We start from the raw sequence: 15515 nt of genomic DNA on the forward strand, positions 1-15515 counted from the left end.
ACCTTGTTTGTTGTCTATTCTGGACAGAGGAGAGGTCAAAGGACTTCAGCAACCTCTCTGTCTTTTTGGTTAAAAAGCATAATTCATTTAGTTTATGAGACTGCTGGACAGCAGCCTCCTGAAGGGATTACAGCTCATTCTACTAGAGCTGTGGTTTTCACTTGGGCCTTTTTTAAATGTGGCTTCTGTTGAACAGATTACAAGACGGAGTCTTGGTCTGCGTTTCATACTTTTTCAAATTTAAAAAATTTGATACCTTGCTTCTTCGGAGGCTATTTTTGGGAGAAAGGGTTTTTTACAGGCAGTGGTAACTTCCGTTTAAGTACCTGCCTTGTCCCTCCCATCATCCGTGTACTTTAGCTTTGGTATTGGTATCCCATAAGTAATGGGTGATCCGTGGACTGGATACACTTAACAAGAGAAAACATAATTTATGCTTACCTGATAAATTTATTTCTCTTGTGGTGTATCCAGTCCACGGCCCGCCCTGTCACTTTAAGGCAGGTAATTTTTCCATTAAACTACAGTCACCACTGCACCCTATGGTTTTCCTTTCTCTGCATGTTTTCGGTCGAATGACTGGTAATGGCAGTTAGGGGAGGAGCTATATAGCAGCTTTGCTGTGGGTGGACTCTTGCAACTTCCTGTTGGGAAGGAGAATATATCCCATAAGTAATGGATGATCCGTGGACTGGATACACCACAAGAGAAATAAATTTATCAGGTAAGCATAAATTATGTTTTTTCTTGAAGGATGCAGACTTCTTCCTGTACCACTGCTTGAAGAAGGTGTCTTCCAGAAACTGGCAATAGGACTGGGAGTTGAGTTTGACTCCATCCTCAACCCGAAAAGGCCCCACAAGCTCATCTTTGATGATACCAGCCCAAACCAGTACTCCACCTCCACCTTGCTGGCGTCTGAGTCAGACTGGAGCTCTCTGCCCTTTACCAATCCAGCCACGGGCCCATCCATCTGGCCCATCAAGACTCACTCTCATTTCATCAGTCCATAAAACCTTAGAAAAATCAGTCTTGAGATATTTCTTGGCCCAGGCTTGACGTTTCAGCTTGTGTGTCTTGTTCAGTGGTGGTCGTCTTTCAGCCTTTCTTACCTTGGCCATGTCTCTGAGTATTGCACACCTTGTGCTTTTGGGCACTCCAGTGATGTTGCAGCTCTGAAATATAGCCAAACTGGTGGCAAGTGGCATCTTGGCAGCTGCACGCTTGACTTTTCTCAGTTCATGGGCAGTTATTTTGCGTCTTGGTTTTTCCACACGCTTCTTGCGACCCTGTTGACTATTTTGAATGAAACGCTTGATTGTTCGATGATCACGCTTCAGAAGCTTTGCAATTTTAAGAGTGCTGCATCCCTCTGCAAGATATCTCACTATTTTTGACTTTTCTGAGCCTGTCAAGTCCTTCTTTTGACCCATTTTGCCAAAGGAAAGGAAGTTGCCTAATAATTATGCACACCTGATATAGGGTGTTGATGTCATTAGACCACACCCCTTCTCATTACAGAGATGCACATCACCTAATATGCTTAATTGGTAGTAGGCTTTCGAGCCTATACAGCTTGGAGTAAGACAACATGCATAAAGAGGATGATGTGGTCAAAATACTCATTTGCCTAATAATTCTGCACTCCCTGTATATTACAATCCATGTTTATTGTTCTTTTATTTAACAGAACATTATACAGTACTTTTCCCAGTGTACTGTGTACAGTGTATCTATGTCCAGCACAGAGGCGTAGGTCCCGCTGTCAGCTTTTACAGTGGGAGCCACAACCAGGGGGCAGAAGGCATCTGCCTTCATGTTTAAAGGGAGCACTCATCACTTTGCCATATGAAGCCAGATCAACAATAGTTACAGACAGTGATGATCTTGATGCAATTCCGGTGAGAGGTGTTGGGAGGAAAGGAGGGAGGTGAGTGGGCAGCCCATTGCACTAGGAGAGAGGGAGGGGCGGGTCCCTACACTACTGTAAAATGGTTTGGAAGAAGTAAATACAGTGCTTTTGTGTAAAAAATAAATAAAGTGCCGATACTCATTAAATATTGATTGACATATTGGCCTCTTGTTATCAAGCTCCGTAATTTTCTTGCATTCACTGGCCAAATACGCTCGCCTAAGCTCGCCTGACATCGCCGCCGCGGACCTGAATATGTTCGCCAAAGTTATCAAAAAAGCTGTCAAAAAGCCGCGCACCAAGAACGGGGCGATGAGCAGCGGACTGTGATAGTTATCACTCATCCGATCTCGCTGTTCTTCGGCTTTTTTACAGCTTTATTGATAAGCTGTCACTAAGCACCCACACTATACTATACTGTTCTACCCCCTATACCGCCGCCCCCGGAGCCCCCCCGCAACTAAAGTTATTAACCCCTAAACTGCCGCTCCTAGACCCCGCCGCAACTATAATAAATATATTAACCCCTAAACCGCCGCTCCCGGACCCCTCCGCCACCTACATAATACCTATTAACCCCTATCCTGCCCCCCTATACCGCCGCCACCTATAATAAAGTCCTTAACCCCTATCCTGCGGATCCCGGACCCCACCGCAACTAAATAAATTGTTTAACCCCTAAACCGCCGCTCCCGGACCCCGCCACCACCTATATTAAACTAATTAACCCCTATCCTGCCCCCACTATACCGCCGCAACCTATAATAAAATTATTAACCCCTAAACCTAAGTCTAACACTAACCCTAACACCCCCCTAACTTAAATATTAATTAAATAAATCTAAATAATATTACTCTTATTAAATTAATTATTCCTATTTAAAACTAAATAAACTGGTAAAAGAGCTGATTACTTTGTAATGTAGAATAGAATAACATTCTTGTAATATTTTTTTATTTTCTGTAATTTAGTGTTTTGTTTTTTTTTGTAATTTAGTTTAGTTTATTTAATTGTAGGTATTGGTAGCTAATTTATTTAATTAATTTAATGATAGTGTAGTGTTAGGTTTAATTGTAACTTAGAGTAAAAAGAAATGCCAAGATACAGCGCTACACTACCCTCAGATGAGGGTTGGGTTGCTAAAGATGGTGTCCACGACTAGGAATGTGTATACATCAAGGTTAATATATAATATTGTGTTACACAAAGAATATATATAAAACCATGTAAAAAAGTACTTAAAAGGTAAAAGATTAAAAACAAAATATATATATATATATATATATAGGATGTGATATTAAAATGTATTAAACAAACATTTTATTAACATAAACTGACAGTAAAAAATACAGTTAAAAAATACAGTTAAAAATAGATTCAACAATCTAATGGATTGCCCCATACAATGTCCAAGAAGTTATGTCCTATGTAACATACAAGTGTTTAAGTCCCATACCAAAATGTCCAAAGCAAATGTTCAAGGTTAATATCCATTATCATAGGACCCCATATCAGGGTTATGATAATCGCTTCAGACAAGGAGACCACAGGGGGACATACCAACATGTACAAACAAGAGGTGGGGAGTTTAGGGGTAGATCACCCACCAATTTTCACAACCCAATACAAACTAGATTCCCATCCTATGAGAGAGGAGATACCTACCAGAATAGAGACAACTATGGTTACAAACACAAACAATTGTACCCAAAAGTACATTTTGGAGATAATCAGAGCTATCAGCATAGAGAATCTCACAACAATAGATCTAGAAATACTTGGGTTGACACTCCCACACCAAACACTAACAGATTTGAGAATCTGAGAAATATGGATATGTTAAACAGCCCTGCTCCTCCAGCCCTGAGGAATTCGAACACTCAATCATCAGGCACTACCATAAATCATGATAATCAACAACATTTTTTAGGGGAAGGCCCTCCAGCACTCTTAGACAGAAACAAACAGTCAAAGAGAAAAAACAGAACACAAGATGTAGAGGAGTTCACAACTCCAAGTCAAAAAAGAAAATCCATAGAGGCAGAAGAGCAGGGATAAGGCTAAAAAAGAAGTCTCAAATAACACCTCAGGCACATACTAGATGCAAAAATGCACAAATAACTTTACCCTCTACTAGCTCTAACGACAATTTCTCAAGGGATCTAAAGAATAGAGGGATATACAATTTGAGCAACACAAATCTAAGCCATAAGGACAAAGAAGTATTGGCCTTAGGTCTATCCTATGCTCCATCAAGGGGTCTGGATAAATTCCAGACCTATACACATGTTAAACAATTGGTAAGAAAACTTACCCTTAAAAGATTTTTTTGCAAATCTGCATTAGAAAAAACCAATTCACATTCCAATACAAACATAAATATAAGAGAGAATGGGCACCAGACACAAGATAAACCTAACTACACAGATCTGAAACCAAAGTCCACTTTCTTCCCCATTTCACATAAAGGACCTCACATCGAAACATTTGAAAATGTAGTATGTGATGACATAAAGAGATTAAACAACAACAACATTAGGAAGTTCCACCAAAATATGACTAAGACACAAACAAATACCATCAAGAGTCTAGAAGACAACAAAGACATTGTAGTAAAATCGGCTGACAAGGGAGGGGGCATTGTAATCCTAAACAAAATAGATAACAACAAAGAATCAGACAGGATTTGGGGAGATTCTGAGACTTATGAGGTACTAAACTCAGATCCCACAAGAAGATATAAAGAAGAGCTGGACTCCATACTTCTGTCAGCAAAAAGGAAAGGTATTATCAACAATCAGGAATACAGGTATATATCTATGAAACATCCAAGGATACCTGTATTCTATTACCTTCCTAAAATACACAAAAGGTTGGATAACCCCCCCGGAAGGCCGATCATATCCGGTATTGGCTCCATCACCTGCAACCTATCAGAATACATCGATAGAAGACTTCAGAAACATGTACAACAACTACCTTCCTATCTCAAGGACTCCACAGAAGTCCTGAACCTACTCAATAGTCTAGAATGGGACGACCGATACATATTAGCTACCTGCGATGTCACTGCTCTTTATACGAGTATCCCACACAACTTGGGTTTAGAAGCAGTGGAGTACTTCATGAAAAAGGACAGAGAATTGAGTCAGGAACAAAGGGAGTTTGTTGTGGAGGGTATCTCCTATATCCTCAGCCATAATTACTTCAACGACAGAGGAGTGTTCTACAACCAGATATGCGGAACAGCTATGGGGACCAGGTTTGCGCCTAGCTACGCCAACTTATACATGGGTAAATGGGAGAACCTCTTTTGGGACTCCTGCCCAGCAGGCGCAGACCTGGTCCTATACAAAAGATACATAGATGACATCCTCATTATATGGAGAGGTTCTGTGGAAGACCTCCAACACACTATTAATGTGATGAATAATAACACCATGAACTTGAAATTCATGCACGAGATAAGTAAGAAAAATATCCACTTTCTGGACTTAGACATAACGATAAAAGAAGGAAGAGTGTCTACTTCTACGTACTTTAAGGATGTGGACTGTAGCAATTACATCCATCAGACCAGTTGTCACCACCATAGATGGAAATCAAACATCCCGAAAGGACAGTTAATGAGGATCAGAAAGAATTGTTCGGACAGAGGAAAATGGAAAGAACAGTCAAAAATCCTAAAAGAAAGATTCGTGGACAGAGGATACGATGTGGAAACCATAAACAGAACGATTGAAGAAGTGGAGAAAATGGATAGAGGGTCTATGCTGAAATACAAAAATAAGGACAAGACTCCAGAAAGGGACATTACCATACAGGTACCTTTCATCTCTGAATACAGCGAAAATAGGTTTCTAATCGAAAAGATAATAAAGAAGCACTGGCACTTTCTGAAAGAGGACAATATAATTGGGAAAGATCTAAAGGAATCCCCAACATTCATTTACAGAAAAACAAAAAACATTAAAACAATGATCGCTCCTAATGTCCCCAAAGTAACTAGGAAAACCACAATGAAAGATCTACATGGGAAACCACTTAAAGGTTTCTTTCCCTGCCTGACATGCAAGGCTTGCGAACATGGCAAGAAGAGTAGCATATTCAAATCCAATATAACACAGGAGTCTTTTAATATGAAAGAGATGATCAGATGCCAGGATTCAGGCATCATATATCTAATCGAATGTGGATGTGGACTACAATATGTAGGGCAAACCTCTAGGAAACTGCGAGATAGAATCCGTGAGCATCTTTTACAGATAAAATGGGGAAAGGAAGATTTTCCACTATACAAACATTTTAAAGAAAAACACAAAGGAAGCAACAAAATGTTCAAATATATGGGCATTAGTAGACCCACCAAAAATTGGAGAGGAGGGGATTTTGAAAAACAACTTCTGAGAGTAGAATCAAAGTGGATCTTCCTGCTAGACTGCATCTTTCCCAAAGGTCTTAACAGCAACACGGAAATATTCCACCTATTATAAGAGAAGCAAAAAACAAACTCTCTCCCACTCCCAACTCTCCAAAAGACACCAGAAAATCAGGAAAGATGGAAAGATGGGAAGAAAGTAGACTGTTTCAAACACAAGCACCACTCTCAACCAATCAAATTAAAAATTAAAGAAATTTTAAAACCAAAGCAATTTTTAAATGTTTTTTAAAAAAAAGTTTTAAAAAGGTTTCTTTGGGGTTCAAAACCTTTTTTAAAATCAAGGTTCCAAAAGCTTTTACAATATATATATTTTTTACATAATATATTTTTTACATAATATTTTTATAATAATATTTTTACACAAATTTTCTATATTTTTTAGATATTTATATATTTGTACTTATAAGCTACCCCCAAATCTATTGGCAGACTCCTGAAACTATATAGGACATTGAGATCCTCAGGATAGAAATATTATTGACAGTAATAGGTTCCAAACACACTACTATGCAATATAATACCAACTCCTGTTTTAAGTAATGTCTACCCCTGTTTACGTAATGTTAGGTAATAAATATATAACTCCAACATAACGGTTTTATAATTTTGTACCCACAACATATGGATATCCATATGCCCTTATTTGTATCTTACATTTTTTATATATTGTATTTGCATTTTTATTTTTATACCAGATATTTGTATTTTTATTCTATACCAGACATTCTGAGCTTCCAATACCAATCCCAATTTTTATTCATATGTCATATATTTTTTATTATTTTTTATCATTTTATCTTTTTATATAATTAAACTTATCCACATAGAGATTGTTTTTTATGTAATGACACAACTACAAGGAACAATGCCATTACATATATTTACTCTCATATAGGCAACTTTGCATTTTGCCAAGTCAATATACTATAACCCCAATATGCCAAAATGAGTTGGCACTTCCACCGGCAAATACACATGATATATATTCTTTCCCCTTTCGGATAATAGAAATGGGGGACAATATAATTATCAATTTCTGGAAATGTATTTTAAATGAAAAAAAAAAAAAAAAAAAAAAAAGAAAAAAGAGAATTTTAGGCGCAATTTCCACAAACCATCCCATTGGCTATCAAAACACACTTAAGGTGTAGAAGCCAGACAGCTGCTACCAGTCTTGAGAAAGGTCCCTGAGGACCGAAACGCGTTGGCTATACACTGGTATTGCAGCTCAGAATATATCTGGTGAGTAGAATACTGTTGTTGTCATTCTAAAGTGATTTTATTGCACTATGTCTATTTTCTGTACACTTTTTTAGGTACAGGAGGATATCCCATTACATTTGATAACCTTTTAAGAAGAGGAACATCAACCCAGCACTTTCTACACTCACATTTGGAATACTTGGAATTATATACACATTTTTTTGGAGCAATTTGGACTTTATTTATTTCACCAGGATTTTGAATCCTTTTTTATGACACATTTTTTATGACACATTGTTTACCACACCCTTTTATATACACCCTTTTATATACAAACTTTTTAGGTGTACACCTCACGAGAATTATTCACTATCACATATATTATATTCCTTCCATATGGGTTGCTGATCACAACTCATATATTTTTTTATATATTTTTATTCATTTTTTCATCTTTTCAAAAAATATTTAATATATTTTTTATATTTTTTACATTTTTTCACCTTTTTGATTTTTACACCAACTTTGGACATATTATCATTTTTATTTTTATTTTTTTTGGATATTAACCTTGAACATTTGCTTTGGACATTTTGGTATGGGACTTAAACACTTGTATGTTACATAGGACATAACTTCTTGGACATTGTATGGGGCAATCCATTAGATTGTTGAATCTATTTTTAACTGTATTTTTTAACTGTATTTTTTACTGTCAGTTTATGTTAATAAAATGTTTGTTTAATACATTTTAATATCACATCCTATATATATATATATATATTTTGTTTTTAATCTTTTACCTTTTAAGTACTTTTTTACATGGTTTTATATATATTCTTTGTGTAACACAATATTATATATTAACCTTGATGTATACACATTCCTAGTCGTGGACACCATCTTTAGCAACCCAACCCTCATCTGAGGGTAGTGTAGCGCTGTATCTTGGCATTTCTTTTTACTCTTAACTTTTGGAGTCTGGTTGGGAGACTCCGCCTATATCAGATATAGCTTGTATGGTATTATTGTGGCGCTGGTAGATATACATTCATTTTAATTGTAACTTAGGTTAGGATTTATTTTACAGGTAATTTTGTATTTCTTTTAGCTAGGTAGTTATTAAATAGTTAATAACTATTTAATAGCTATTGTACCTAGTTAAAATAAATACAAAGTTACCTGTAAAATAAAAATAAATCCTAAAATAGCTACAATATAATTATTAGTCATATTGTAGCTATCTTAGGGTTTATTTTATAGATAAGTATTTAGTTTTAAATAGGATTAATTTAGTTAATAAGAGTAATTTTTATTTAGATCTATTAAAATAATATTTAAGTTAGGGGGGTGTTAGGGTTAGTGTTAGACTTAGGTTTAGGGGTTAATTAGTTTAATATAGATGGCGGCGGTATAGGGGGGGCAGGATAGGGGTTAATAAATTTATTTTAGGTGTCGATGGTGTAGGGGGGGCAGATTAGGGGTTAATAAGTTTAATATAGGTGGTGGCGGGGTCCGGAAGCGGCGGTTTAGGGGTTAAACAATTTATTTAGTTGCGGAGGGGTACAGGATCTGCAGGATAGGGGTTAAAAAATGTATTATAGTTGCGGCGGGGTCCGGGAGCGGCGGTTTAGGGTTAATAAGTTTATTAGAGTGGCGGTGGGCTCCGGGAGCGGCGGTTTTGGGGTTAACATGTTTAATATAGGTGTCAGCGGTGTAGGGGGGCAGATTAGGGGTGTTTAGATTTGGGGTACATGTTAGGGTGTTAGGTGCAGACGTTTCAAATAGGAATCAATGGGATGTCGGGCAGCAGCGAACATGAACTTTCGCTTTGTTCAGACTCCCTTTGATTCCTATGGGATCCGCCGCCTCCAGGGCCGGAAAAGTTCTGAGCGTACCTGCTAGGAATTTGATAACTTTCAAAAGTAGTCAGATTGTGCCGAACTTGCGTTCGGCACATCTGGAGTGACATAAGAATCGATCTGTGTCGGACTGACTCCGGCGGATCGTAGCTTACGTCACAAAATTCTACTTTTGCCGGTGTGTAGGGCTTGAATCAGCCTCGCCACAAATACGCTGCGGAATTCCACCGTATTTGAGTTTGACGGCTTGATAACTAGAGGCCATTGTGTTCATTAACTTAGAGAAAAGCAAAGGGACAAAAAGTTACTCACCACTGATGCCACCCATCATCTGCCTTCACCACACCCAGTACCCAGCCTCTCTTTGCATATGTTTAACCATTGTGAAACACCTTATGGTGTAGTAATAATTTTTTTATATTTTTATTTTAAAATGTAACAAATTAAGTTCTTTTAATGCAATTATTAAAAATAAATATATATTTGCCGTCCATTTGGCATAATCTCACTTTCACATGATGCAATATTGTGTAAACCAGGGTAGATTCAATCTAAGGCAGCAGGGACATGAAACAAATCTGTATACTGTCCGAATTGCTTTGTTTAATTTTGCATGGGTGATAACCTGGACAGCTCACCTGGACAACTAACCATCCATGGGTGGCCTTTACCTTGATAAAGGGGACAGTCATTTGAAATTGCTGATTCAATACTGCAGCATTTGCTATAGAAAAGCTTTGTAATCAAGATGTAGTGGCAGTAGGAGTGTAAGAAAATAAATACAAAAAACGTATCAGTTGCATGCCTGACAACATTATCCCTTTAAGCGAGTTATCTGCTAAAAACTAACTGTTCTATGGTTACAGAGCATTTCTTATTTCCCACAATATTCCTTTAAATTAATGTTTTAAGCACCATCCCCTAATTTGCAACCAGGGATATCTGAAAGCAAAAATCTCTGCAAATCCCAAAAAAATCTCTTAGGCTACCTTTTATGTATGGAGCTCCAAAACTCTCCCACCTAAATTCATAAATACTACTTAATTGGCACTGGCGACCAACCAGCCTTCTCTATTAACATATGGGCTGCTATCCCCTCAATTTGTATTGCCACCAGGGCCCTACTTATCTCACATAAGCATTTCTGTTGACAGTGCCTCTCCTTTATGTCTCTCCATGTCGCCTACACTTCTTCTCCGCGCCTCCACCCAAAAATGTTATTTTGTGATACAGACAGAGCATATCCTTTTAAAAAAAGTCTCCAAAGTACCTCTATTATCAGATTTGCTTAATTCCCATGATATTCTGTGTGCAAGAGATACCTAGGTAGGCATCTGGAGCACTAAATGGCAGGAAATAGTGCTGCCATCTAGTGCTCTTGCAAATGGGTAACAAAACTGCTGCCATATAGTGCTCCAGAAATGGGTTGGCTCCTAAGCATACGGCCCTGTTTTTCAACAAATGATACAAAGAGAACAAAGAAAATGTGATAATAGAAGTAAATCAGAAAGTTGTTTAAAATTGTATGCTCTATTTAAATCATGAAAGGAACATTTTGGGCTTCATATCCCTTTAAAGTGATAGAGAGGTAAACATTTAACTGTGTGCCTGTGCATTTCAATTTGGAATAGAAGCATTTTTGCGATATACTGTACTTCTATAAGCAAAAATGCCTCTAGTAAAAGGTGTTACTGTTGTTACTGTAATCTAAATAAATACCGAGTTATATGCAAGACAAAAGTGCCACAATAAAATACTCACACATTAGAGCATTTTCGTTTTGCACTTGTATGTCCCTTTAAAGGGACATGAAACCCAAAACCCAACATTTTTCTTTCATGGTTCAGGTAGAGATACAAATTTAAACAACTTTCCATTTTACTTATATTATTTAATTTGCTTCCTTCTCTTGTTATCCTTTGCTGAAAGGTTTATCTAGGAAGGCTCAGGAGCAACAAAGAACCTAGGTTCTAGCGGCTGATTGGTCTCAGGAGCAACAAAGAACCTAGGTTCTAGCAGCTGATTGGTGGCTGCATATATATATATACTGATTGTCATTGGCTCACCCATGTGTTCAGTTAAAAACCAGTAGTGCAATGCTGCTCACTCAACAAAGCATACCAAGAGAACGAAAAAAAAAAAGGATAACAGGAGTCAATTAGAAAATTGCTTAAAATTGCATGCTCTATCTGAATCATGAAAGAAAAAATGTAGTTTCATATCCCTTTAAGCATCTATATGCTGGTGCCATATTGGCACTAACATTAACCCCTCCATCCCAGGAAGTCCTCCAAATCTAACAACTATACTGACACGTTTCTGTTGTTTTTTTATTTCTGACTACAACTAACACATACACAAGTGCTTACCCCATAAGGCTTCCACCCTCTGTAACCCACCATTGCAAGGCCTCTTAAAGGGTCAGTAAAAAAATTAAGATTTTTTTTAAATAAAATGTTTCGTTTTGTGTAATAAAATAACTTTGCAATATACTTTCATTATTTATTTTGCTCCTTTTTCATTATATTAGTTCTAAAAACTGAGGATTGTTTACTTCTCAGAACCTGAGAATTAATAAACATACTGTAAACTATATAGATATATTCTATGGAGTATGTTTATTCATTTTTAATAATTTATATAATTTTTTAAAAATATTTTATATGTAAAATTTCAATAATGCGTCTAAAAAATACTAAGTTTTCATGTGCGCTAACCTGACTAAATTTAGAAACGTGATGCATATTTTACATTCCTATGTTCTTCACATAGAAAATAATATAGTTTTTATTATGAAATATATATTTCTCTATGTATATGATACTGTCCATGTAAAGTACATATTTATAACTATATATCTATAGGAATAGATATATAGGTATAAGTATATACAGATATATATATAGAAATATGTATTTACAATAAAAAGGACATTATCCTGTAAGTGAACAACATTATAATGTTAAATATGTACAATATATATACAGTAAAACACAAAAATACACATGTACACAAGTATAAACTTATTTATATCTCTTTAGAGATGTATATGTATGTATCTCTGTTAAAGCCCTTTGCCTGCCTTTTTTTCCCTAACAACTGAGACCTCATACCTTTGAACCCTTATAACTTGTTATTGCAATTTTCTTTCAATACGTTTTATTATAGTGTTATTATGAGTGTAACTGTACTTTTAAATGTATTTCTGATGTATTTTGTCACACTTTTTATTATTGAGCCACAGTTAACCAGAGGTCATGCTAACCAGGCGCTGAATTAAATTGTGCTTAACGAACGCTTTACTTTTAACTTGTAATATGCACGCAAAAACACCCATAATAAACCCGATATTGCTCATGCGCAATTTAATTTAATGCGCATCAGGTTAGCGCGACCACAGAGCTATGGTTAACTGGCCCTTAAAGGAATAGTCTAGTCAAAATTAAACTTTCATGATTTAGATATAACATGCAATTTTAAAGCAACTTTCTAATTTACTACTATTATCAATTTTTCTTTGTTCTCTTGGTATCTTTATTTGAAAAAGCAAGAATTTAAGCTTAGGAGCCAGCCTGTTTTTGGTTCAGCACCTGGGTAGGGATTGCTGATTGGTGGCTACATTTAGACACCAATCAGCAAGTGCTACCCAGGTTCTGAGCCAAAAATGGGCCGGCTCCTAAGTTTACATTTTTGCTTTTTCAAATAAAGATACCAACAGAATGAAGAAAACTTGAAAATAGAAGTACATTCTATTTATAATTAGGTAAAATCCATGACATCAGATGAGTATCTTAGGATTCTATATATCCTTCAAATGCTACTAAAACAGTATGCTCATGCATAACAAAACATTATTAAAGGGACATGAAACCCAACCTTTTTCTTTCAAGATTTAGACAGAACATGTGATTTTAAACAACTTTCCAATTTGCTTCTATTATATAAATAACAACATTCTCTTGGTATCATTACTTGAAAAGCATATCTATTTAGGCTCAGGAGCAGCAATGCATTACTGTGAGTGATATGCTGATTGGTGACTGCACAAAAATGCCTCTTTTCATTGGTTCACCGGATGTCTTCACATAACTTGCAGTAATACCAAGAGAATAAAGCAAATTCGATAAAATAAGTAAATAGGAAAGTAGTTTAAAATTGCATGTTCTATTTGAATCATGAAATATAAGAAAAAGAAAAATGTTGGGTTTCATGGCCCTTTAACTCTTCTATCTTGGACAAAAGATATTTTCCTCAGATGGGAGGGGCAATTGGATAATTATAGGTGAGCATAATATTTTCCAAGTGCACAGAATTTTTTTTTGTTTCGGATGAATCGTTTCTCACAAAAAAAAAATGTGTTTAGTTTGTCAAAGATTAGTTCCTGGTGTTCTGTTTAGCTGAAATTTGACTACATTCATTTGTTAACAGAAATTCATTAACCCCTTATATCCTATGGGGAATGTCTTCAAAAGCAGCAGAGGAACAGCTGGACAGCAGCTTAAACTTAAAGTGATGGTAAAGTCGGGCCTCGCCGATCGTTCATGCAGGTAGCCTATTAGTGTTGCAGCCTTTTGCACAGAAAATTCCAGGACACTTTTTAAGTGGGTGTGGAGAGGGTGTGTCTCAGGGCGTGGCTTGGGGTGTGGCTTCTCACGGCCTCAAATTCATTATGAAATCAATTTATATATATATATATATATATATATATATATATATATATATATATATATATATATATATATATATATATATATATACCAAAGACAATGTGCACTCCCGGATCTTCACTCCATAGCCTTGGGTGCAGCAAAAAGTAATTATAAATCCAGTAAGAAGCGCACTCCAAAGGTCTTAATGAAATGTCACTTTTAATGTGAACGTTTTCAAGTCGAACTGACCCGTCCTCAGACAAACAGACAGTGTACACTGTCTGTTTGTCTGAGGACGGGTCAGTTTGACTCGAAAAGTTAACATTAAAAGTGACATTTCGTTAAGACCTTTGGAGTGCGCTTCTTACTGTATAATATATATAAAAAATATATAAACCTATAAAATATATATATACAGGTAGCCCTCAGTTTACGCCGGGGTTAGGTTCCAGAAGGAATGGTTGTAAATCGAAACCATTGTAAATTGAAACCCAGTTTAAAATGTAAGTCAATGGGAAGTGAGGGAGTTAGGTTCCAGGCCCCTCTCAAAATTGGCATAAGTAACACCTAATACATTATTTTTAAAGATTTGAAATGAAGACTTTAAATGCTAAACAGCATTATAAACCTAATAAAATAATCACACAACACAGAATATATAATTAAACTAAGTTAAATGAACAAACAGATTTGCTAAACGGCATTATAAACCTAATAAAATAATTACACAACACAGACTTTACTTGCATTTTTCTGCAAACAGTTCTTTCTATGCATTCCAATCTGGACTGATTTAAAGACAGGAAGATCTTGTTCCTTTGCAAGCTGCTCAATAGCTCAGGTCTGGTTAAACTGATTAATTTCAGCTTGCTTGACTTGCATATCTTTGCTGCAACACAAGCGGACAGCTCCACCTACTGGCTATTTTAATCAATGCACTGCTTCTCAATGCTTTTCAATAGCAGTCACATACTGGAAAAAAGGTTGTTCTTCTGAAACGGTGCAAATTGAACCGTTGTAAACCGAGGGCCACCTGAATTTATATATTTTATATATATATATATATATATACAGGTGGCCCTCGGTTTACGCTGGTTCAATTTGCGCCGTTTCAGAATAACAACCTTTTTTTCAGTCATGTGACTGCTATTTAAAAGCTTTGGAAAGCAATGCACTAATTAAAATAGCCAGTAGGTGGAGCTGTCCGCTTGTTTTGCAGCAAAGTTATGCAACTTAACAGCCTTAATTTGATCTGTGTACACAGATCAGACCAGATCTATAAAGCAAAATTTAGCAGGCACTTCCCTATTATCTTCCTGTCCAGCAGCTTGAGGTGAGGGTGCCTAACTGCTTATTAATCACTGCAGATTGAAATGCATAGAATAGGTGCAGACCCAATATTATCTAACATGCTAGCAATGCAGAGAACTGATTGCAGAAAAATGCA

This window comes from Bombina bombina, chromosome 5, assembly GCF_027579735.1.
Source record: "Bombina bombina isolate aBomBom1 chromosome 5, aBomBom1.pri, whole genome shotgun sequence".
Taxonomy (NCBI): domain Eukaryota; kingdom Metazoa; phylum Chordata; class Amphibia; order Anura; family Bombinatoridae; genus Bombina; species Bombina bombina.